General features: G+C 48.6%; 1 pseudogene across 1 annotated transcript; it reads right to left on the minus strand.

Moving 5' to 3' along the window:
- Positions 1-10,629: 10,629 nt before the first annotated feature.
- On the minus strand, positions 10,630-11,224 carry LOC311529943 (Ig heavy chain V region 3 pseudogene; annotated as a pseudogene). The gene is made up of 2 exons: positions 11,179-11,224; positions 10,630-10,937 (listed from the first exon to the last, which is right to left on the minus strand). The product of its transcript is annotated as an Ig heavy chain V region 3 pseudogene (transcript).
- Between the last annotated feature and the right edge of the window lie 15,379 nt (positions 11,225-26,603).

Genomic DNA, 26,603 nt, shown 5'->3' on the forward strand with positions numbered 1-26,603 from the left:
CAATTAATTAAATCGGAGCGTGTAAATGGAGATAGCTCCATTGAAATCAATGGGCCAGATCCCAAAATAGTTTAAAACAGAAAAGCTCCATTGAAGCCAAAACCCCTTATCTAGTAAAGTTGCTCTCTCTCTCTCTCTGTTCTTAGAAAGATTAATAAAATAATAGACGGGGTGACTTGTAGGCTGCTTTCCCGGTTTGGGGGTCTAGTGGGCTAGATGAGGGTGGGAGGTGGCGAGCCAGCACTCCTGGGTTCTAGTCCCAGCTTTGGTGGAAGGAGAGTGGGGTCTCGTGGGTGGGAGCAGAGAGAGAGAAGGGCACAAATCGCTGGCTTTGGCACAGTTTCCTCTCCAATATTTGAAAGGGTCCCAACCATTGTGCCTAAGAAACATAGAACCTGCGCACAGTAATACGTGCCAGTAACTTCTGCTGCCGCAGAGCGGACCTGTAAGAGTACTCGTTCCTGGCTGTGTCTCAATTACCACACAAAGGTTCATTTTGCCTAGTGTTGGAGGGGAAAGTCCTCAGGGGATTGGCTGATCACTGCACAAACACGGGGGCCTGAGGGTTGTCTCTCCGGGTGCAGCCTTGATAGAGAGAGGGACAGATTTAAACAGGAAACTCTCACCCCTAATTGCATATCCCGCTCCTTATAAGGAACGCAAACTCCTTCCCTGAAGGCTGTGAATTTCTTGCCCCAGGGTTCAGACACGAGTCAGATCGCTCCTTCCTGTTTGTCTGTGCAGCCCCAGTGCGGTGGGGTGGTGTATAAAGGGGGAAAGAAGCAGCTCCCAGATGAGATGTGAGCCCAATTCTCCGGTTATTAACGTGGGGCCTGATTGTCATCAGATTATCCGGGCGTGGGAAAGGGGTCTCCGGAGCCCCTGCCTCTGCGAAGGTCGGGTCAGTGGGGTCAGTGAAGGGGAGGGGTCGGGTCGGGTCACAGGGTTGCACTGGGCTGGGACACCTGCTGGAGAGTTAAATTTCCTGGGGCGGCGAGCGGCGTGTGTCTGGAAGTCTTTCTCTAGGTGAGGATGCAGGCAGCGCTGAAGAGAGACGATTATTAATCATGGAGATTCATACTGTTGCTCATATTCCCATTCGTGTTCCCATTCCTACTCCTACTGCACTTCCCATTGAGACCTAGGCTGTAAACTCACTGCGGTGGAGACAGGCCTTGTGTTCTGTCTTGGGACAGTGCCTAGCACTGTGGGGTTGTGGTCTGTGATTGGAGGCCTTAGGCGCTTGGCCCACAGCCACCCCCAACTCCAACGCTGATAATAAAAATAGTCATAGTAATAAATAATAAATTCCATTCTCACATTCATTAACACTCATCTGCCTGTTTGCATGAGCTGCGATCGGCTGAACCTGCGGACGCTGCAGGTGGGCAGGCTGTCCTGGCCCACAGGCGGCTTTCCCTGACGGCCGGCGTGCCAAGGGTTGCCGATCCCTGGATTAGTTCATCTGTTAGCTAATGTTTTGCTCCTAAAATATCATCTAGGTACTGGTTTAATTTCATTTGTGTTAATGTCTTCAACCAACATAAATATTTGGTGTGGGTGTGTGTCGAGAAAATCAGTTACTTTAAACTAAGCACACAGGGCAAAATGATTGTGAGTTACTCAGTTACTGAGTCATAGATAGCACAGAGTACCCAGAGAGTACATAGTACATCATTAAGGTAAATGTATCTTTTAGGCATCTTAGAAAATTTTGCATTTGAGACCCTGTCTCAGGTGCTTTTGATGAGAATATCAAATAGATGCTCAGCTTGGTTTCACACGGAATAAACAGAAGGTAACTTTTTAAAGGAGCATAAGGGTCATCTTATCCTACTACATGAGCATGATACAAGTTAATCTTGGCCTTGAGACGCCTAAGATGTTGCTCAGTTTCTGTGGTGACGGGTGTCTGTTACTTGTGATAGGTTGCAAGAACTTGTTGGATAGTGTATCTGACGCACTAGCAGCTTTGATTAATCTAATTTAATAATCTAGAAGGAAGAATAGATGGTGCTAAGTAAGAGTCTCTGCCTCAACACTACAAATAGGAAAATGGAGTTTGGGATCCCCATGGTTTTGGTAATTAAATATTCATGGTAAATAGGCCCAATGGCCTGTGATGGGATATTAGATGGGGTGGGATCTGAGTTACCCAGGAAACAATTTTCTGTAGTATCTGGCTGGTGAATCTTGCCCATATGCTCAGGGTTTAGCTGATCGCCATATTTGGGGTCGGGAAGGAATTTTCTTCCAGGGCAGATTGGAAGAGGCCCTGGAGGTTTTTTGCCTTCCTCTGTAGCATGGGGCACGGGTCACTTGCTGGAGGATTCTCTGCTCCTTGAAGTCTTTAAACCATGATTTGAGGACTTCAGTAGCTCAGACATAGGTGAGAGGTTTTTCACAGGAGTGGGTGGGTGAAATTCTGTGGCCTGCATTGTGCAGGAGGTCGGACTAGATGATCATAATGGTCCCTTCTGACCTTAGTATCTATGAATCTATGAATCATAGAGCAAGAGCTAATGAGGATGATTCCTACAGAGACTCAGCAATTCTGATTGAATGACACACCCCAGTGAGCAATAAGACGAGTGAAATATTCCTGTGCAGATCCGTTTGCGGGCATGAAATAATCAAATCCTGTGGGCTTTATTCCCTGTGTGTGTAACCCCATTGATTTAACTGGGACCGGTTGTGGGAGTAAAGAGTAAAGGGTCTTGCAGAAGATTAGTAAGGACATTGGCTCATCAAAGCACCAATCATTTGCTATGCATAGTTGGGACTATGCTTTCCAATGTGCATTATTTCGCATTTATCAACATTGAATTTCATCTGCCATTTTATTGCCCAGTCACCTAGTTCTGAGAGATCCTTTTGAACACGGGTCTCCGGCCTTTTACGCCCAAGATCACTTTTTGAATTTAAGGGCAACCCAGGATCTACCTGACCCCTTCCCCAAAGTCCCACCCCACTCACTCCATCCCCCACCCCTTCACTGGATCTCCCCCACCCTCACTCACTTTCACAAGGCTGGGGTAGGGGGCTGGGGTTCAACAGGGGGTGTGGGCTCCTGGCTGGAGGTGAAGGGTTCACAGTGTGGAAGGGGTCTCTGGGATGAGCCTGGGGCAGGGGTTGGGGTGCAGGAGGGGGTACATGGTGCTGGCTCTGGGAGGGGGTCAGGGCTGGGGTTCAAGGTGCAGGAGGGGGTTCAGGGTGTATGAGGGGGTATGGTACGGCTGGGCAAAGTTTTTGGCTTGAGGGCCACATCTGGGTATGGAAGTTGTATGGGCTCCGGCTGCGGGGTGCAGGCTCTGGGGTGCATGAGGCTGTGACTGAGGGGTTTAGAGGGCAGGAGGGGGATCAGGGGTGCAGGGTCCAGGTGGCACTTACCTCAAGCAGTTCCCGGAAGCAGCAGCATCTCTCCACTCCGGCTTCTACACGCTCCCCTGGTTGCCGGCCAATGGGAGCTACAGAGGTGACAGTTGGGCTAGGGGCAGTGTGTGGAACCCCCTGGCTGCCCCTGTGCATAGGAGCTGGAGCGGGAACATGCTGCTGCTTCCTGGAGCCACGTGAAGCCACGGCACATGTGGAGAGGGCAAGCCCCAGACCCCGCTCCCTGGCAGGAGCTCAAGGGCAGGACTAAAATGTCTGAAGGGCCGGATGTGGCCCCCAGGCCATAGTTTACCCACACCTAGGGCATGCTCTAGTAGGGGGCTCAGGGCTGGGGGTTGGGGTGAGGCCTCCCACCAGGCAGCATTTCCCTCCAGATGCTCACGGTTGGTGGCACAGTGTGGCTGCCACTAAGGCAGGCTCCCTGCCTACCTGTGCACGGCGCCACTCCTGGAAAGGGCCAACGCACCCCTCCGGCCCCTGGGGAGGGTCAGGCAGCACATGGCTCTGTGCACTGCCCCTCTCTGCAAGCACCACCCCCGCAGCTCCCATTGGTCACAGCTCCCCATTCCCGGCCAATGGGAGCTGTGGGGGTGGTGCTCGCAGGTAGGAGCAGCATGCAGAGGGAGAACCCTGTCTCCCCACCCCCAGGGCCATGGGGCCATACTGGCCACTTCTGGGAGGGGCGTGGGGCCGGGGCAGGCAGGCAGCCTGGGTTAGCGGTGTGCTGCCGGAGATCGTGATCGACCGGGTGGTGACCAGTGCTCTTGTAGCTCTTCTCAGTCTGCCTGCGACTTAACTATCTTGAGTCGTTTTGTATCATCTGCAAATTTTGCCATCTCCCTGTTTACCCCAGCAGGTTCTGGGTGTTGTTTCTGGAGATGGTGAATGGTTCTTTAACCGGTTCTGTGTAGTATGTGGTGTCACCAGCCCCATTTGTAATTGAAAATCCCCTTTCCAGTCCTTTCCCTGGAGACCTCCGTGCCCAGTGCCTATCGTGGCTAGTGTACGTGTGTCCAGACACTTTACAGGAGAGTTTTGCAGAGTCTCCTGGCGTTTTAAATTCTGTTCTGGACTGGATTAACTGGATTTGAGACAAGAGACACCTGCAAATAGACAAATATTAAAGATCTAGGCCATGATTCAGCAAAACACGTTCTTTAGTGCTCTGGAGAATCAACGATTCCTTTGGGCTGCATTTGTTTCCTTCTTTTTTTTCCTCCCAATGCACAGCTACAGACTAGGGACCGAATGGCTAGGCAGCAGTTCTGCGGAAAAGGACCTAGGGGTGACAGTGGACGAGAAGCTGGATATGAGTCAGCAGTGTGCCTTTGTTGCCAAGAAGGCCAATGGCATTTTGGGATGTATAAGTAGCGGCATAGCGAGCAGATCGAGGGACGTGATCGTTCCCCTCTATTCGACATTGGTGAGGGCTCATCTGGAGTACTGTGTCCAGTTTTGGGCCCCACACTTCAAGAAGGATGTGGATAAATTGGAGAGAGTCCAGCGAAGGGCAACAAAAATGATTAGGGGACTGGAACACATGAGTTATGAGGAGAGGCTGAGGGAGCTGGGATTGTTTAGCCTGCAGAAGAGAAGAATGAGGGGGGATTTGATAGCTGCTTTCAACTACCTGAAAGGGGGTTCCAAAGAGGATGGCTCTAGACTGTTCTCAATGGTAGCAGATGACAGAACGAGGAGTAATGGTCTCAAGCTGCAGTGGGGGAGGTTTAGATTGGATATTAGGAAAAACTTTTTCACTAAGAGGGTGGTGAAACACTGGAATGCGTTACCTAGGGAGGTGGTAGAATCTCCTTCCTTAGAGGTTTTTAAGGTCAGGGTTGACAAAGCCCTGGCTGGGATGATTTAACTGGGAATTGGTCCTGCTTCGAGCAGGGGGTTGGACTAGATGACCTTCTAGGGTCCCTTCCAAACCTTATATTCTATGATTCTATGATTTTACCCCAGGTGCCTCTGAGGTTCTTACCTGAGAAAGCTGCCAGCAGGGAAATAAAAATGAAACATATTTAGTTTTGAATCAGAAATCTACCAGAACGGACGAAGGAATACAACACAAAGTAAGTTACTTGCGGTGTGTCAGAGAAGGAGAAATTCTCTGGCTCTTAAACAAAGAGGTTGCCCTACTTAATTTGCATGAGGCCTGAGGTAGTTCAAAAAGCCTTTAAAGCCAGGCAGCAAACAGAGGGGCAGGAGAGAGGGAAGAGGAGGTAACAATAGGTGTAGTTTTCCAGATGACTTGGGTTAAAATTTCCAAAACTGCCTTTCTTCCTCATATAAACCAGGCATCTAAATGCCTTTAGGTGGCTTTGAAAATCTCAGCCAAAATTAAACTAAAAAGGGTGGGAGGGGGAACCGAACTGGTTTCAAGACTGATCTTGATAAACTTATGTGGAGGGGGATGGTATGATGAGGTGAGCACATCGACAACTGCTGGTAGCAAATATCCCCAATGGCCAGTGATGGGACACTAGGTGGGGAGGGCTCTGAGTGACTACAGAGAACTCTTTCCCAGGGGTCTGGCTGGGGGATCTTGCCCACACGCTCAAGGTCCAACTGACTGATATTTGGAGTTGGGAAGGAATTTACTGCTACTTCCCCCTGTCAGAGCCTTTCCTTGCTGAGTTTAGCTACACAGGAAGAGTGTGTGGATGCAGCCTATGTATTTCAGAACATGTCTCCAATTTGTGAAGCTCATTCTGAATTCTAATCCTGGTCTCTAAAGTGCTTGCAACCCCTCCCAGATTTGGTATAAACTGCAAACTTTATAAGTGTACTCTCCATGCCATTATCCAAATCATTTATGGAGCTATTGAATAGAAGTGGACCCAGGACAGATCATTGAGGGAACCTTCTCCGTATTCCTGTCACCGAGTCCCTGGGCGATGCTCTGGAACTGCTCCCCATGAAGCCAGTCAGGACTCTGGGGCAGTCGCCTTTCTGTGAGCAGCCTGTCTTCAGGACACGCAGCTCACCCGGCTCCCACCTTCCTGGGTCTGACCTCGGAGCATTCAGCATCCTCTCCCCCTCCGTGCGCTTCCCCCAGCCAGTCCGCTCAGGCGGGGCTCCTGGGGAAGCCAGAGGGTCCTGCACCCCAACTTCGCAGTCAGACGTGACTCTCAGCCAGCCAGTAAAATAGGTTTATTAGACGACAGGAACATGGTCTAAAACAGAGCTTGCAGGTGCAGAGAACGGGACCCCTCAGCTGGGTCCATTTTGGGGGGCAGTGAGCCAGACAACCACATCTGCACTTCACTCCATGTCCCAGCCAGCCCCAAACTGAAACTCCCTCCAGCCCCTCCTCCTCTGGGCTTTGTTCCTTTCCCCGGCCAGGTGGTCACCTGATTCCTTTGTTCTCCAACCCTTCAGCTCTCACCTTGCAGGGGGGGGGAAGGGCCCAGGCCATCAGTTGCCAGGAAACAGGGTGTTGGCCATTCTCTGTGTCCAGACCCCTTCACACACCTGCCCTCTAGGGCTCTGCAATGATCATACACCCTTACTCCACCCCCTAGATACTTAAGAACTGCACAGGGGAAACTGAGGCACCCCCACACTATTCAGAGGAAACATTAAGAACAGTCCCACTTCGTCACAATTCCCTTCCAGCTTGACTGTGAATCGTTGACAACTACTCTCTGAGAACATTTTCTAACTCGTTCTGCACCTACCTTGTAATAGGTTCAACAGTCTATATTTCCCTGGTTTGCTTATGAGAAGGCTATCTGAGACTGTATGAAATGTCTGAGTAAAGTTGAGATATACCACATCCATTGTTCCCATCCCCGCCCCCATCCCCTCATCTTGTTACCCTGTCAAAGGTGGATATGAGGTGGGTTTTGTACAGGGAGACTTTGGCAAAACAATAAAGTGCCTGAAACCACTATGGCTTATTGCTAAAAGCAGCCAAGTCAGTAGGCTGTAAATTGGCCATTCAGCACTCTAAGCTTGACCAAAGCAGGATCCGGGGCGGGGGGGGGTAGTTTTGGGTGCCACAGAGAGGGCAGCTTGACCCCGTGTCCTTCCTGATAAGAATTGTGTTGAAGTTGCTGATACATGCATCTTTGAAGAGCAGAATGTGCCCCAGGAAAGTCTATTGGGGCCTCAAGGCTGCAAACTCTGGAGAAACCCACACCTGGTTAATTGATATCAGAAGGAATCTCTCGCTTGACCATTGAAACTGCTTACTTCACAAGTTTGCTTTAAGGGACATGTCATTCTATTATGAAGGTATAAATAAGGGGGAAAAGTTTATATTTACCGACACCACCTCTCACAGACTAAGAGTTTTGGGTTGAAAGAACCCCGGGTAACAGGTTTGACATGATTTGTTCTTTACAAATCCATGTTGACTGTTAGTTGTCACCTCATCTTCCAGGTGCTTGCAAATTGATTATTTGCTCCATTCTTTCCTGGTACAGAAGTTAAGTTGAGTGGTTTATAATTCCTGGGTTGCCCTTATCTGCTTTTTATTGATAGGTACCACTTGCCCTCTTCCAGTCCTCTGGGATCTCTCCTGCTCTGCGAGAGTTCTCAAAAATATTCTTTAATCGATAAGATCTCTTTGGCCAGTCCCTTAAGTATTCTCAGTTGTATTTCATCTGGCCCTGCTGACTTGAGGATGTCCGATGAAGTGAGCTGTAGCTCACGAAAGCTCATGCTCAAATAAATTGGTTAGTCTCTAAGGTGCCACAAGTACTCCTTTTCTTTTTGCGAATACAGACTAACACGGCTGTTACTCTGTAACTTGTCTACGTAATTCTTAACTTGTTGTTTCCCTATTTTAGCCTCAGATCCTACCCCATTTACACTGATGTTCACTGTTAGTCCTCTGATTACCACTAATCTTTTTGGTGAAAACCTAAACAAAAATGGCATTTAATACTTGGGCAATTGCTGCATTTTCTTGTGATTGTGTTTCCCTCCTCATTGAGCAGTGGTCCTTTCCTGTCCTTCATCTTCCTCTTGCTTCTAATGTATTTGTAAAATGTTTTCTTGTTACCCTAAATACTTCAATGGTTGTGATGCTCAAACACTACAGTAATGTGGACAATATAAAAACTCGAGCTCAAACATGGCTTATTTAAAAAAGAAAAAAAAAAGATATGCAAATGCATATCCTTAATGCCCTGCCTAAGTCATTTAAAAGCTCTGCACCTGCATGGCTAGGACACAAGGATGGGTCTGGGCAGCTAATGACTGGACACCATGAGCACTTTACCCAGCATCAACAGCATATTTTGGCTGAATTGTCTCTTCAGTCTAGAGACCTTTAAAGGAATTATGGTTTCTGACATTTTCTGGAGATATTGGGGAATATTGTGCTTTATGGGCCTACTGCAAAGTTCACTAAAGGCAAGGGGAGGACTTCCATTGTTCTGAGTGGCATTTGGAGCAGGGCCTACTAGAATGTTGATTGAAATTTCTGAAGGGGACTTAGGTAATGGGGTACCCCATATTACCTGGACTCAGGGAAAGGGCAATTCACCATCTCCAGAGACGCCTCCAATAACCTGGTGCATTTGCACATCAGCAGCCTGAAACCTGAAGATGCTGGTGTGTATCCTTGTGCTAGAGATATGGGATCCCACAGTGATTCACTTCATTACAGATACCCTAAAGTGATCCTGCGCTGGAGAAAGTCACTAAAGAAAGTGAAATATTCTGACTGCCTTCTGCTTCAGTCACAGAGTACAAGAAATTCAGAGAATTGTAGAAAGGTAGGGTTGGAAGAGGGACTTCAAGAGGGCAACTAGCCCACCCCCCTGCACTGAGGCAGGATTCAATATACTGAGACCACCCTTCATCTGTTCTTAAAAACCTGCAGTGATGGGGATTTCACAACCTCCCTAGATAACCGGTTCCAATGCTGATAGTTAGATATGCTTATCCTTAAAAACTTCTCCCCCTGCCCCACCCCATATCTAACCTAAGTCTCCCTTGATGGATTTTGCATTTCTTTATTTTCTGAAAGACACAGAATCATAGAGAGGATAGTTGCTAGTGACGGGGACTCCACCATGACTCTTGATCAGCTGTTCCAGTGGTTAATTCACCTCAATGTCTTTTTAAAAAATCACCTTATTTCCAGCTGGACATTGTCTAGCTTCAACTTCCAGCATCGGATCCTGTTGTACCTTTGTCTGCCAGACTGAAGAGCCCGTGATCAAATTTCTCTTCCCCATCTAGGATCTACAACAGGCACCAGTGTAAAGACTCCTTGTTTATTCCCCCAGCCATGGGATGGAAGAATAATATAGTGGCTATAGCTTGAGTCTCGGTATGAATATTCCTGGGGTCTTTCAAAGACACACAGGGATGAGACCCGGGAGAGCCAACGTGCCAGGTCTCCGAGGGGAGAGCGACTCAGAACGGGACTCACTCCGGATTGGAGTTCACAGATGGAGCGAGGGATCTGTGCACCGCAGCGCAGCGGGGCTCTGGGCAGGAAGGGGAGACACATTGCCCGGGAACCGATAGTGGTAGCGGGCGGTGCCCCTGGGCTTTAGGCTGGTCATTTTCAGATGCAGCAGGTTGTTGGGATTCTCTCTGGAGATGGTGAATCTCACTCAGTGGGAGCTGCGCACTGTGACCCTCGTGCCCCCCTTCGCCCCCCTCCCAACGGGCCTCTGCTTCTCCCTCGGCAGCCGCCTCCCCCTGAGCGACCCCATGAAATCCCACCGTGTCCCTGTCCACAGCCCTGAGCCACGTGACTGTCCCCAATGCCCTGCGGGCCAGCGCTGGGCTGAGTGATGCCATCGGGGGGCTGAGGGGCGGGGCCTTTTATCTCCATGGTGACTCTGTGACATGGGGGCACTGTATTGGGGGCAGGATCCTGAGCTGCACCGTTTACACCAGGGCTGTGATTTCCAGCTGTCAAATGGATGGAAAAAATGCTCGAGTCTCTTTGGAAAGTCCCGGCGATGCCACATCCCCAGGCTCAGCGGAGCGGGGTTTATTCCGGCGCCGGGTGATCTCTGCCCCCCAGCCCCTGCATGGCCCATTTCCACACCCCGGCCTCCATCTCTGGGGTAGGGAAATGGGCCATTCAGAGTCCGGGAACGGAAGGGTTAAACTGGCGGGAGGTTTGTGTCCCGTTCCCCCGGGGGCCGGGTCTCCTGCCCGAGCCCGAAGCGGGGGGTGTCGCTGCTGCCCCCGCGCGGCCGCCGGGAGAAGGGCGATTCCGCAGCCTGGGTTTTTGTGCGATCACAAACCGGTTTGGTGTCACTGTGTGTCTCCCGCACAGTAATAGCGGGCGGTGTCCTCGGGCTTCAGGCCGGTCATCTGCAGGTAGAAGTTGGTGCTGTCCTTGGAGGCTGTGAACCGGCCCTGGACCGAGGAGGCGTAGTACTTGTTTCCCTCATTGTAATACCAAGCCAGCCACTCCAGCCCCTGTCCCGGCTCCTGTCGGATCCAGCCCATCCAGTAGCTGCTCAGAGTGAACCCGCTGGTGGCACATTGCAGTTTATGGGACTCTCCGGGCTTCTTCAGCGCTGGCCCCGACTGGGTCAGAACCACCTGCGAGCGGGCCCCTGGGGGAGAAGGGAAATGGCAGATTGGAATTAAAGCTCAGTCGCCACATGAAACCAGTCATTAGCCCCGGGTTCAATGGAAAGGGAACAGGGAACAGTGGGAGAACCAGCCACACTGGACACTTTGTACATCAGTCGGTGGGAGAGGACAGAAGAAAGAAGTGTCCCACCCCACATCGATAGCGGCCGCAATAGTCCCAGATACCCCACCCCTCCTGTGTATTAACGGGGGATAAATTACCTTCCAGAGCCGCTGCAAAGAAAACCAAATGGAGCCAAAGTGTCATTTTCCGCGTTGTTGTTGGGGAAAGTTTTCAGACTTTTGGCCGGTAACTGCAGAGACCCAGGGGCTGCGGATTGTCCCTCCGGCTGCAGCCCGGGCACTGAGAGGGACAGATTTAAACAGGAACCTGTCACTCCTATTTGCATATCCCCCTCCTTATAAGAGAGACAAGCTCCCTAAGAGCGGCCTCTGAAAACCTCGGTTTGGGGATTCAGGGAGGCGCAGTCAGACGTCAGTGGGTAGGGATCCAGCCTGGAGTTAGGGGTATGGGGATCCATCCCCCTTTTGCTCCACAGACTCCCTGGGTTACCCGGGGCAAGTGTGACGTGTCCCCTTGTGTTTCAGGCCCCCAGCACCTCGGACACTCCGGCCCTTTCCTGCCTCACAGCGCTGTTGTGAGGACAAACTCATGAAAGACCAGGAGGTCCCCAGATGCCATGGGATGTGGCCACGAGACGGCCTAAAATGGAGGAATATCTCTTAGTCTCCTAAGATCATGGCAATGACCGGGGGTGTTTTCAGAACCTCACGGGAACATTTCCAGCCACTCATCGGGTGGATTCTCCTTACCAGGGGAAATGTGACTGGTTTCTGAGCTGGGTAACTTGAGCCACGCTGCGTTGTTGTGGGCAGTGCGCTGTAAATACTCCAGCCCTGCTACAGACTGATGGGAAGCCCATGAAAGTCAGAGAAACAAACAAACACACCCAGAACCACTGGCAGTTTAGTCCCGTGTTCGCTGGAGGACGCCCTGTCTGCACGCACCTGAGTCCCGACAATTCTGCCGCTGTGGCTTGAAATTTCCGTGCAAGTGTTTGCTTCCCGTGTTACTGGCGTTAGGACATCTTTGAATTGTGATGCACTACTGACCCCTGCTGTCCATTGGGAAGATTGCACCCGCCTCCAAATCAGTTTTCGTCCGGTCCGCACGAGCTTTGTGCTCACTGCGGGATTCTCCAACAATAATACAGGGCGGTGTCCTCAGGTCTCAGGCTGCTCAGCTGCAAATAAACCAGGTTTTGGGGATTGTCTCTAGAGATGGTGAAGCGGCCCTTGAAGGGCTGTGCGTAGTTGCTGGTAGTTGCAGTTGGGTGTATTTCCCCGATCCCCTCCAGTCCCTTCCCAGGGCCCTGTCTGACCCAGCTCATTCAGTAATCGCTGAAGGTGAACCCAGAGGCCTGACAGGAGAGGCGGAGAGAGTCTCCGGGCTCTTTCACATCCCCTCCGGATTCCACCAGCTGAGACTGTGAAAAAGCCCCTGAAAATAGACACAATGAGATTCCTAGAGCCCCTGGCTCCCAAGTGAGATGGTAACAAACCCTGGGGGAAATCGATGTACCTGTGAAAGCTGTTTCAATGAGAAGGAAAAATAACCACAGTGCCATGTTCCTGACTGTGGGGAGAGTTCTGGTGGGGTTTGGCAGGTCTCTGGGCAGACACCGGCTGCGGACTCTGTACCCCAGAGCTGCAGGGTCAGGGGAATCCCTGGCTTTAAACAGGAAATGTAAGGGGATAATTTGCATGCACCGCTCTATATAAGAGAGACATGAACACCAATCCCAAATAACTGATATTTCCCTGAGTTTTACTCCACAGGTTTCATAGATTCTAAGCCCAAAAGGGACCATTGTGATCATCTAGTCAGACTTTCTGTGTAACACACACCTCAGAACTTCCACCAACAATTCCTAGAGCAGATCTTTTAGAAAAAAATCTACCAATGTTGATCTAAAAATTATCAGTGACGGAGAATCCACCACTACCCTGATAAATTGTTCCAATGGTTCATTAGTTTCACAATTAAAAACTTATTAACCACTATGATTTTGTGGGTTAAATTTCCTACTGTTCCGAGGGCCCATCAGCCCTCTGGACCACTTGAATCCCTTCAACTGAATATCGAGGAATGAAGTGGTCTATAAGCTTTGTATTGACATATTTGCCTAGGGTTGAATTTAAGCTATAGAGAACAAGGATAGATAGGCCTACCTGAGTAAGAAAAGTATGGGACATTCCTTTGATGCCCCACTGCAGTTCCCTCTCTCTCCTTCCCTTTACTGTCCCCTCTCCCTCACTTTAAACTCTCTCTCTCTCATAGATCGACATACAGAAGTATTGACAGATCCTGAAATCCTTCATAGAATCATAGAATCATAGAATATAAGGGTTGGAAGGGACCCCAGAAGGTCATCTAGTCCAACCCCCTGCTCGAAGCAGGACCAATTCCCAGTTAAATCATCCCAGCCAGGGCTTTGTCAAGCCTGACCTTAAAAACCTCTAAGGAAGGAGATTCTACCACCTCCCTAGGTAACGCATTCCAGTGTTTCACCACCCTCTTAGTGAAAAAGTTTTTCCTAATATCCAATCTAAACCTCCCCCACTGCAACTTGAGACCATTACTCCTCGTTCTGTCATCTGCTACCATTGAGAACAGTCTAGAGCCATCCTCTTTGGAACCCCCTTTCAGGTAGTTGAAAGCAGCTATCAAATCCCCCCTCATTCTTCTCTTCTGCAGGCTAAACAATCCCAGCTCCCTCAGCCTCTCCTCATAACTCATGTGTTCCAGTCCCCTAATCATTTTTGTTGCCCTTCGCTGGACTCTCTCCAATTTATCCACATCCTTCTTGAAGTGTGGGGCCCAAAACTGGACACAGTACTCCAGATGAGGCCTCACCAATGTCGAATAAAGGGGAACGATCACGTCCCTCGATCTGCTCGCTATGCCCCTACTTATACATCCCAAAATGCCATTGGCCTTCTTGGCAACAAGGGCACACTGCTGACTCATATCCAGCTTCTCGTCCACTGTCACCCCTAGGTCCTTTTCCGCAGAACTGCTGCCTAGCCATTCGGTCCCTAGTCTGTAGCTGTGCATTGGGTTCTTCCGTCCTAAGTGCAGGACCCTGCACTTATCCTTATTGAACCTCATCAGATTTCTTTTGGCCCAATCCTCCAATTTGTCTAGGTCCTTCTGTATCCTATCCCTCCCCTCCAGCGTATCTACCACTCCTCCCAGTTTAGTATCATCCGCAAATTTGCTGAGAGTGCAATCCACACCATCCTCCAGATCATTTATGAAGATATTGAACAAAACTGGCCCCAAGACTGACCCTTGGGTGTTATACCAATAAAATAAAAACCAGCAGGATCTTATTAAAGGGAAAAAGGCAAAATACCACATTTATTGTGAATACAGAAAGAATCATAGTAAGCAGTTAGTTATAGCTATAAAATTCCATTCAATCTCATATTTATTCACACATTCATTCATACAAACACACACACACACACATACACACCCACACACACAGGTTCTGCAAGGTTGTTATCATAGTTACCAGCCTTAGAGTTGCTCATGCCAAGCCACTGGCCAAGTGGCCTGGACATGAGGAGGGAGCAGGACCTTGTCAGATGCTCATCTGATGCTCCTGGAAGTTGGTTTGCAGAATCAGACCCCCCCCAAAGTTCTCACTTTTTAGAGTCTATTTTTATAGGAATTTCTTCCTATGCCAGTCTATGGGAATTGCTTCATCATGCTGTTGCTGAATCAATCAGCAGATAGCACATTCCTGACGGCTCCAAGATGTTATCTTGTTCTTTGGTTCTCCCATCCTTGAGGCTGTTGGGTGGATTCCAGTCTGCCCTCCGGGGGGGGGGGGGGGGTCCTCTGGTTATTTCCACTTGACGCCTTCTTCAGCCGATGGACACTGGATTCTTAGGCTGGCACCTCCCTGATCATTCAGTTATTATCCACACCAAGCATCCATCCACATACATCCTCTATCTCTATTTTAATCACAATGGTTAATACAACAAAAGGGCGGGGAGTCTCTGGGTGCTGTTTCTGTTGTTAGAGTATTGCTTTGAGTCTCTCTCTGTGAATTGCTTTGAGAACAGACTCTGTCTTCGAATGTACTCACACAATTAGCAGCTTGCAAGTTTCACACATAGAGGGAGAGAAACAGCACCAAAAACCAAGACGCCTCTTAATTAGTAATACCCTGGAATTGAAACTCTGGGGAATCAAACTCATTTGTGATTTTAATACAGAACTTCTTTAATATGATCCAACATAATCCCCCTTTTGACACTAAGATTTATAATCGTCAGTGTCACTTTCTATGTAGCCTATTCAAGAGAAAGTACTGTGAGGCAATTTGAGTTTGAGATTCCAATTCATGCCACATACATGATCCTAGTGATGTATCTTTACTACAAGGTTCTGGGGCAACAGGCAAGGTGAGGCACACCCACTTCTGAGGAGTCCATTCGGTACAACCTCTAGTGTCCAATAGCTTCCCTCCCTCCCCAGCCCACTGGCTCAAGGTCCAGGGTAGCCAAAAGGATCCCATGTGTAATATGGGGAGTGGGTTAACCTTCAATACCTTTGCCTCCAGGGACTGTTGGTGTGCAATTTTGACAACAATTTCTCCCATTAACAAGTCTGGTTTACAATAGTGGAAACATATTGCATCCATTCATATCGATAAGTGTCAAACAATGATCTCTTTCTTTTTTAACAAATGCATCAAACCCTTAATATTTCCCAATATGACCCAGAACATTTTGTGTTCCAAAGTAGCTAGTGCAAGTATCTGCATTTCAGTGCATCCCATAGCTATGGCTGTGTAGTTTCCTATTTCTAATATTTTTTTTTTTCTTATGGATAAGCCATGTGGTAGTATTAAGCCATTACTAAAGATTCCATTGGCCTTTTAGGTTACCCAGACCAATTTGGACCAAGTCTACATTGGCATGTACTTGTTTTTGTATCAGGCTGTCCTGTAGCTGGGACAGAAAGCTTAATTTATTTTTAAGTTCCTGCAGGTCTTCAGTATTTTTTTTTAAAACACACAACAGTGCTAGCAACAACACAAAACACAAGACAAAACATAGAACACAGAACACAATTTCTATTGTGACAGTAGATTCATGGTATTGGGTTGCTTTTCAGCTGGCATCAGCTTTTCCTGATTTTCTGAAAGACAAAAAGAACATGTTTCTACCCCTTTTGGGGTGGCAGATTATTGCTTAAAATATTTCTTTTACAAATACCCTTGCTGATTGCAGGCAAAACAGAGAAATTGCCCCCATATTTTCCTGTTTTTGTTCTATAGGCAGGCCAGGTTTCAATGGCTTTTATCTTTTAAGGGTTATGGGGAAATTATCCCACTGTTTAGTCATTAAATCCCTGAGTTTTCCTTCTTATACAGCAGACCAAGTTTATAATGTTTTTCCTGCTGTGTTAAGCTTTAAGTTTTATTTACAGGTAATAACTGAAAAGCATCATTACCATACGACCTTAAAGGATTTTTCCAAAAATCATACACACTATACGTTGTTACAGGGATACTTATTATCATTAAATTTATTAAAATTATCTTGTTATCCCATGCCTTTTATTTAGACAATTTGTTTGCTGACCAGGTATGTCCTTTATCTGCAGCTCCTTTGTGCTGCTAGTTCTTTCCTTCCTTTATCATTTAGGTAATTTGCATTTTCACAGAAACTTCCTGCTTTTGGATTTAAAGCCATCAGCAGCTCAGAGACTCTATCTTAAAAGGGACACAATCAACTTTCACTTTTAACTTCTGCTTCCAAAACACACAGCAATCTGAAAAAGAAAACCCAACCTATTGTGGCTCCCTTTGGAGCCCTAATAGCATTTTAATTAAGTAGCATGGTATGTTTGCATTTCTTTTGCCCCTTCTACAATATACCCTGCACATGTTCTGGGGCAAATGCACATTCCTTCCATAGTTTAACTTCTATAACATTATCCAGATCCATTTTTACATAAGGTGTCACTATTTCTTTTTTTGCTTACAGAGTTTTCATGTACCTTTATCAAAGTGACAGTCTGATTACTCAGAGCCATTTTAAGACTCAGTGTTTCTAACATTGCTTCTTTTTGTTTTGTGCACCTCACCCCTGCTGTTGCTTCAGAGGGGCACTGTCTTTTTTTAATTTTTTTTTTTACTACAACTCTTATCTGCTATTTTGTTACAAAAACAAACAAACAAAAATCAAACAAACAAAAAGAATCCAGAATTTTTTTTTTATATATTCTCCTGATTTTGACTGCCCTGCTGCAGCCACAACTTAAAAACATTTTAAATTTTTTAAAGCATTAAGTTACCTTTTAAGGGTTAAATGCCAAATCCCAAAGCCAAACAACACTAATTACCTGTGTCTAGCAAAAAGGTCTGTCAGTTTTGCAACTTTGAATTAAAGAGTCAAATGGATTTTTAGTAGCATTATTTAAAACAAAAACAAAACTAACTGGTCCTTAGAACTTTACATATTTACACACACACAGACAGATACATACACGTTTAACTGCTTAATTCCCTCCAGCCTCTGCAGAGTTAACTTTTTTTTTTTTTTTTTACTCTCTTTTCTCTTTGTAATTATGCCTGGGGGTGCCGTACATAGGGCCTTCTCCCCCTTTACCTGCGTCCCTCCAGCCTCTGCAGAGTTAACTTTTTCACTCTTTTTGTATTCCTGGAGTGCCTCTTTCACTATTTTCAGCTGGCTTTGGGTATTTGTAGCCAGCACCTTCCAATTGTCTGCTCCCTTTTCCGTTTGTGCCTTTTCCTCTTTACATGAAGACAAGCGGAGGGAAGAATCCTTACATGCCTCCCACAACAACCAAATTGCTGCTGCATCTCTTTTGGCAGCACTAGAAGGTTTGTATATGAGGATATACTGAGCCAATCTATCCTCTAGGTCCGAAATAGTGCAGACATCAGCTAGGGCTTGTTTAGTCCAAGGACTGTGCCCACATTTTTGAAGGATTTGTTGAAAAGGTGTAATTTCTTTAACAAAAGGTGAGGTTGGAGTTCCTTCTGACTCCATTCCTCCCTCTGGTACTGGCTTACCCTGTTTTCTTTTAAACATCTTAACATGGATATTTCAATCTCTTTGTCACTGCTGGTATTACTTAGCAAGTGACACAGCCTAGATTCTGAAATCATAGCTTAATCTATGCGTTTTTCCCCTGCTACCTTCCCGGAGGCCAGCAGGTCCCCTGCTACCTTCCCAGAGGCCAGCAGGTCCAGTTAACCTATTTCTCCCTGCTACCTTCTCGGAGGCCAGCAGGTCCGGTTAACCTGTTCTTCCCTGCTACCTTCTCGGAGGCCAGCAGGTCCCCTGCTACCTTCTCGGAGGCCAGCAGGTCTAGTTTAATCTGTTTTTTTTTTTTTCCTGCTACCTTCTCGGAGGCCAGCAGGTCCCCTGCTACCTTCTCGGAGGCCAGCAGGTCCGGTTTAATCTGTTTTTCCTGCTACCTTCTCGGAGGCCAGCAGGTCCCCTGCTACCTTCTCAGAGGCCAGCAGGTCTGGTTTAATCTGTTTTTCCTGCTACCTTCTCGGAGGCCAGCAGGTCTGGTTAACCTAATAGAAATGCCTAGCTCACTAGAGCTGGCGGTGTGCACACCAATATTTACAATAACTGAGGTTTTTTACCAATATTCCCCCTTTCGCAATTCTCCACCAAAATGTGGTAGTATTAAAATAAAAACCAGCAGGATCTTATTAAAGGGAAAAAGGCAAAATACCACATTTATTGTGAATACAGAAAGAATCATAGTAAGCAGTTAGTTATAGCTATAAAATTCCATTCAATCTCATATTTATTCACACATTCATTCATACAAACACACACACACACACATACACACCCACACACACAGGTTCTGCAAGGTTGTTATCATAGTTACCAGCCTTAGAGTTGCTCATGCCAAGTCACTGGCCAGGTGGCCTGGACATGAGGAGGGAGCAGGGCCTTATCAGATGCTCATCTGATGCTCCTGGAAGTTGGTTTGCAGAATCAGACCCCCCCCAAAGTTCTCACTTTTTAGAGTCTATTTTTATAGGAATTTCTTCCTATGCCAGTCTATGGGAATTGCTTCATCATGCTGTTGCTGAATCAATCAGCAGATAGCACATTCCTGACGGCTCCAAGATGTTATCTTGTTCTTTGGTTCTCCCATTCTTGAGGCTGTTGGGTGGATTCCAGTCTGCCCTCCGGGGGGTCCTCTGGTTATTTCCACTTGACGCCTTCTTCAGCCGATGGACACTGGATTCTTAGGCTGGCACCTCCCTGATCATTCAGTTATTATCCACACCAAGCATCCATCCACATACATCCTCTATCTCTATTTTAATCACAATTGTTAATACAACAAAAGGGTGGGGAGTCTCTGGGGGCTGTTTCTGTTGTTACAGAGTATTGCTTTGAGTCTCTCTCTCTGTGAATTGCTTTGAGAACAGACTCTGTCTTAGAATGTACTAACACAATTAGCAGCTTGCAAGTTTCACACATAGAGGGAGAGAAACAGTACCAAAAACCAAGACGCCTCTTAATTAGTAATACCCTGGAATTTAAACTATGGGGAATCAAACTCATTTGTGATTTTAATACAGAACTTCTTTAATATGATCCAACATGGGGCACTCCACTTGATACCGGCTGCCAACTAGACATGGAGCCATTGATCACTACCCGTTGAGCCCGACAATCTAGCCAGCTTTCTACCCACCTTATAGTGCATTCATCCAGCCCATACTTCCTTAACTTGCTGACAAGAATACTATGGGAGACCGTGTCAAAAGCTTTGCTAAAGTCAAGAAACAATACATCCACTGCTTTCCCTTCATCCACAGAACCAGTAATCTCATCATAAAAGGCGATTAGATTAGTCAGGCATGACCTTCCCTTGGTGAATCCATGCTGGCTGTTCCTGATCACTTTCCTCTCATGCAAGTGCTTCAGGATTGATTCTTTGAGGACCTGCTCCATGATTTTTCCAGGGACTGAGGTGAGGCTGACTGGCCTGTAGTTCCCAGGATCCTCCTTCTTCCCTTTTTTAAAGATTGGCACTACATTAGCCTTTTTCCAGTCATCCGGGACTTCCCCCGTTCGCCACGAGTTTTCAAAGATAATGGCCAATGGCTCTGCAATCACAGCCGCCAATTCCTTCAGCACTCTCGGATGCAACTCGTCCGGCCCCATGGACTTGTGCACGTCCAGCTTTTCTAAATAGTCCCTAACCGCCTCTATCTCCACAGAGGGCTGGCCATCTCTTCCCCATTTTGCGATGCCCAGCGCAGCAGTCTGGGAGCTGACCTTGTTAGTGAAAACAGAGGCAAAAAAAGCATTGAGTACATTAGCTTTTTCCACATCCTCTGTCACTAGGTTGCCTCCCTCATTCAGTAAGGGGCCCACACTTTCCTTGGCTTTCTTCTTGTTGCCAACATACCTGAAGAAACCCTTCTTGTTACTCTTGACATCTCTGGCTAGCTGCAGCTCCAGGTGCGATTTGGCCCTCCTGATATCATTCCTACATGCCCGAGCAATATTTTTATACTCTTCCCTGGTCATATGTCCAACCTTCCACTTCTTGTAAGCCTCTTTTTTATGTTTAAGATCCACTAGGATTTCACCATTAAGCCAAGCTGGTCGCCTGCCATATTTACTATTCGTTCGACTCATCGGGATGGTTTGTCCCTGTAACCTCAGCAGGGATTCCTTGAAATACAGCCAGCTCTCCTGGACTCCTTTCCCCTTCAAGTTAGTCCCCCAGGGGATCCTGGCCATCCGTTCCCTGAGGGAGTCGAAGTCTGCTTTCCTGAAGTCCAGGGTCCGTATCCTGCTGCTTACCTTTCTTCCCTGCGTCAGGATCCTGAACTCAACCAACTCATGGTCACTGCCTCCCAGATTCCCATCCACTTTTGCTTCCCCCACTAATTCTACCCGGTTTGTGAGCAGCAAGTCAAGAAAAGCGCCCCCCCTAGTTGGCTCCTCTAACACTTGCGCCAGGAAATTGTCCCCTACGCTTTCCAAAAACTTCCTGGATTGTCTATGCACCGCTGTATTGCTCTCCCAGCAGATATCAGGAAAATTAAAGTCACCCATGAGAATCAAGGCATGCGATCTAGTAGCTTCCGTGAGCTGCCGGAAGAAAGCCTCATCTACCTCATCCCCCTGGTCCGGTGGTCTATAGCAGACTCCTACCACTACATCACTCTTGTTGCACACACTTCTAAACTTAATCCAGAGACACTCAGGTTTTTCTGCAGTTTCGTACCGGAGCTCTGAGCAGTCATACTGCTCCCTTACATACAATGCTACTCCCCCACCTTTTCTGCCCTGCCTGTCCTTCCTGAACAGTTTATAACCATCCATGACAGTACTCCAGTCATGTGAGTTATCCCACCAAGTCTCTGTTATTCCAATCACGTCATAGTTCCTTGACATCACCAGGACCTCCAGTTCTCCCTGCTTGTTTCCAAGGCTTTGTGCATTTGTATATAAGCACTTGAGATAACCTGTTGATCACCCCTCATTCCCAGTATGAGGCAGGAGCCTTCCCCTCACAGACATTCCTGCCTGTGCTTCCTCCCGGTATCCCACTTTCCCACTTACCTCAGGGCTTTGGTCTCCTTCCCCCGGTGAACCTAGTTTAAAGCCCTCCTCACTAGGTTAGCCAGCCTGCTGGCAAAGATGCTCTTCCCTCTCTTCGTAAGATGGAGCCCGTCTCTGCCCAGCACTCCTCCTTCATGGAACACCATCCCATGGTCAAAGAATCCAAAGCCTTCTCTCCGACACCACCTGCGTAGCCATTCGTTGACTTCCACGATTCGACGGTCCCTACCTAGGCCTTTTCCTTCCACGGGGAGGATGGACGAGAACACCACTTGCGCCTCCAACTCCTTTATCCTTCTTCCTAGAGCCACATAGGAATTTTGCAAGGCAAACAGTTCTGTCCCTGTGCTATGAGTCTGACACATTTTTCCATCACTGGGGACGGAATCCCAGTCCCATTGAGCCAATGGGAGTTTTGCCTTTGACTTGAATGGACCAGGATTGATCACTTCACAGCTGTGTCACTGGTGAAGTGTGTAGATGTGCTGAAAGGGAGCAGTCAGCCTGTATTAGCTCTCTCCACACTTTCCTTTGTGATATTCCAGGCCTGGCCCTTTCAAAGCTTATATGTGAAATGATTCCCCTGCACTTTGCCCCTCTTAGTTAATGGTCTGTCTTTCGCAGACGTGGGCCGAAGGAAGGAAGACGATGCGATGCTACAAGGTGACACGCTTGTGGGACAGGTTGTGTTCTGCCCCATTGTAATCTTAAATTTGATTTCAGTTGGAACAAATGTATCGAAACACAGAGGCGCAGAATGACTGTCTGACACAGGAATGAACCAGACACCGGTGGTGTTAACTTTCAGTGCGCTCAGAAAACCACGATTCCTTCTTTTTTTTTAAAGGGAATTCTTAAACTGAGACGCTCTCTGCACACGGGGTGTTTTATTATGAATGGGCAAGTGCAAGAAACTTGGAGTTTGGCTAAAGATGAATCCACTAGAGTCTGTAAAGAGGATTCCCACGCTCTGCCTGTGAATTTAGGACGAGTGACCCCCATTTCCTGCTTCCTGCAGAACGTGGCATTGGCTATTCAGGAACCCCAGTCACTTTGGAAATGAAGCAGTGTGTTCAAGAAGTACGATTTGTCCTTTCTTTAGGTGAGTGCAAACTGTGGCAAGATTCCGGCGTGAAAAATTCTAGTTCACGTTCCACCTTCGGCTGCATGGCTCCTGCTTCCTGCCTGTCTTCTCCAGCTTAGTTTGCTGGGAAAGGAGGGTGAAGGACGGAGAGCTAAGTGTGAATAACACTTTGGAGAAGCTTATGCTCAAATAAATTGGTTAGTCTCTAAGGTGCCACAAGTCCTCCTTCACTTTGGAGAAGGAATCTCTTTCTGCATCACTAGGGAATGTTTAAGGATGGTCTCGGTTCTGACAGAACCGTGGGTCTTTCATCATCAAAGTGAATTTTCCGAGGAGTGAAGCCCGGATAAAGGACTGGAGGCTTCACACTCTGGGTTCCTGTGTGAACGGCTCTGTTCTGGCGGTGACTGTGGGCACGGAGTGGGAGGGGGATTCACGCTGGAGGTTTCTGTGCTAACCGCAGGAGGTTTCTGATCGCTGTGTCTCTCGCACAGTGATACCGGGCGGTGTCTTCGGCTTTCAGGCTGTTCATTTGCAGATACACCGTGCTGCTGGACTCGTCTCTGGAGATGGTGAATCGCCCTTTCGCCGCATCACTGTAATATGCTGCTGAACTATAAGCAGGACTGAGTATCTGTGCGACCCACTCCAGTCCTTTCCCCGGCGCCTGACGGACCCAGTTCATATGGTAGCTGCTGAAGGTGAATCCGGAGGCTTTGCAGGAGAGGCGGAGAGATCCCCCAGGGCTTTGAATCCCGCCTCCGGACTCCACCAGCTGGACCTGTGACCGGACACCTGGAAAGAATGAGAATCACATTCACACAGGCCCTGGCTCAGAGTCCATTTGAAGCAGCAGGAAGGTTCCCGTTGACTTCACTGCCCTTTGGGTCAGGTTCGGGATGTGCAGCATCCCCCGGTGTCTCTAGTCCGTGTAGCGAGGAAGGGGATAAAATTACCTGGAAGGGCTGCTAGTAAGAAAGCGAGGTTCAGCCACAGTCGCATGTTGCTGACGCTGGAGGGTTTTCTGGTGGGATCTGCACCGACGCCCGGACTTGTCCGTCCTCCCTTCTCACACTGCGGGGTCCCGAGATCACAGGGTTTCTATAGTGCGCCGAGGCACTGAATTTGCATCTCCTCCTCTGTATAAGACACAGATCTTGGACCTCAGCCATCAGCAAATTCAGCCTCCCGGAGGTGGGTGTAGTGGGAAAGGGTTATGTGAGTAAAGGAGAAGATTAAGAATTCCACTCACAGAATAATTTCTGCAGTGTTCTCTACAATTCTTAGAGACAAAATTCCTTAAGAACATAAGAGCGGCCAGACTGGGTCAGACCAAAGGTCCATCTAGCCCAGACAGTGGGTCCAATGCCAGATGCCCCAGAGGGAATGAACAGAACAGGGAATCATTAAGTGATCCAACCCATCAGCCATTCCCAGATTCTGGGAAAGAGAGGTTAGGGACACCATCCCTGCCCAACCTGCCATCCTGGCTAATAGAATTGATCTAGTTCTTTTTTGAACCCTGTTATAATCTTGACCTTCACAACATCCTCTGGCAAGGAGTTCCACAGGTTGACTGTGCATTGTGTGGAAAAAAAACCTTCCTTTTGTTTGTTTTAAACGTTCTGCCTATTAATTTCATTTGATGACCCCTTATTCTTGTGTTATGAGAAGGAGTAAATAACACTTCCTTATTTACTTTCTCCACATCAGTCATAATTTTATAGACCTCAATCATATCCCCCCTTAGCTGACTCTATTCCAAGATGAAAAGTCCCTGTCTTATTCATCTCTCCATATATGGCAGCCGTTCCATTCCCCTAATCATTTTTGTTGCCCTTTTCTGAACCTTTTCCAATTTTGATATATCTTTTTTGAGATGGGGCGACCACGTCCGCATGCAGTATTCAAGATGTAGGCGTACCATGGATTTATATAGAGGAAATATGATATTTTCTATCTTATTATCTATCCCTTTCTTATGATTCCCCACATTCTGTTCGCTTTTTTGCCTGCCGCTGCACATTGATTGGAGATTTTCAGAAAACTATCCACAGTGACTCCAGGATCTCTTTCTTGAGTGGGAACAGCTAATTTAGCCCCATCATTTGCTATGCATAGTTGGGATTATGCTTTCCAATGTGCGTTGCTTCGCATTTATCAACACTGAATTTCATCTGCTATTTTGTTGCCCAGTCACCTAGTTCTGAGAGATCCTTTTGAACAGGGGTCTCCAACCTTTTACACCCAAGATCACTTTTTGAATTTAAGGGCAACCCAGGATCTACCCGACCCCTTCCCCAAAGTCCCACCCCACTCACTCCACCCCTTCACTCGCTCTCCCCCCCCCTCACTCACTTTCACAAGGGTGGGGTAGGGGGCTGGGGTTCGACAGGGGGTGTGGACTCCTGGCTGGGGCTGAAGGGTTCACAGTGTGGGAGAGGGCTCTGGGCTGAGCCTGGGGCATGGCTTTGGGGTGCAGGAGGGGGTGAGGGGTGCCAGCTGTGGGAGGGAGTTTGGGTGCAGGAGTTGGCTCTGGGCTGGGGCAGGGGGTTGGGGTGCAGGCTCTGGGAGGGAGTCAGGGCTGGGATTTGGGGTGCAGGAGGGGGTTCAGGGTGTATGATGTGCTATGGCAGGGCTGGGCAAAGTTTTTTGCCTGAAGGCCACATATGGGTATAGAAATTGTATGACGGGCCATGAATGCTCACAAAATAGGGCGTTGGGGTGCAAGAGAGGGTGAGGAGTCTGGCTGGAGGTGCCGGGCTCTGGGGTGGGGCCAGAAATGAGGAGTTCAGGGTGTGGGAGTGGGCTCCGGGCTGGGGCAGGGTGTTGGGGTGCAGGTGGAGGGGTGAGGGCTCCGGCTGTGGGGTGCAGGCTCTGGGGTGCATGAGGGTGTGACTAAGGGGTTTGGAGGGCAGGAGGGGGATCAGGGGTGCTGGCTCCCGGTGGTGCTTACCTCAAGCAGCTCCTGGAAGCAGTGGCATGTCTCCACTCCGGCTTCTACACGCTCCCCTGGTTGCCGGCCAATGGGAGCTGCAGAGGTGACAGTTGGGGCAGGGGCAGCCTGTGGAACCCCCTGGCTGCCCCTGTGCGTAGGAGCCGGAGCAGGAACATGCTGCTGCTTCCAGGAGCCACCTGAAGCCACGGCACATGTGGAGAGGGCGAGCCCCAGACCCCACTCCCCGGCAGGAGCTTGAGGGCCAGATTAAAATGTCTGAAGGGCTGGATGCGGCCCCTGGGCCATAGTTTGCCCACACCTGGGGCATGGGGTGCTGGATCCAGGACGGGGCTTAGGGCTGGGGGTTGGGGTGCGGCCTCCCGCCAGGCAGCATTTACATCCAGAGGCTCCCGGTTGGTGGCACAGTGTGGCTGCCACTAAAGCAGGCTCCCTGCCTACCTGTGCACTGCACCACTCCTGGAAAGGGCCAACGCACCCCTCCGGCCCCTGGGGAGGGTCAGGCAGCACATGGCTCTGTGCACTGCCCCTCTCTGCAAGCACCACCCCTGCAGCTCCCATTGGCCACAGCTCCCCATTCCCGGCCAATGAGAGCTGTGGGGGTGGTGCTTGCAGGTAGGAGCAGCATGCAGAGGGAGAACCCTGTCTCCCCACTCCTGGGGCCATGGGGCCATGCTGGCCACTTCTGGGAGCGGTGTGGGGCTGGGGCAGGCAGGCAGCCTGGCTCAGTGGCAACCCGCTGAGCTGCTGGAGATCATGATCGACCGGGTGGTGACCACTGCTCTCATAGCTCTTTGCAGTCTGCCTGCGACTTAACTATCTTGAGTAGTTTTGTATCATCTGCAAATTTTGCCACCTCAGTGTTTACCCCAGCAGGTTCTGGGTGTTGTCTCTGGAGAGGGTGAATGGTCCTTT

Source organism: Lepidochelys olivacea, assembly GCF_965140295.1.
Source record: "Lepidochelys olivacea isolate rLepOli2 genome assembly, chromosome: 13".
Lineage (NCBI taxonomy): Eukaryota > Metazoa > Chordata > Testudines > Cheloniidae > Lepidochelys > Lepidochelys olivacea.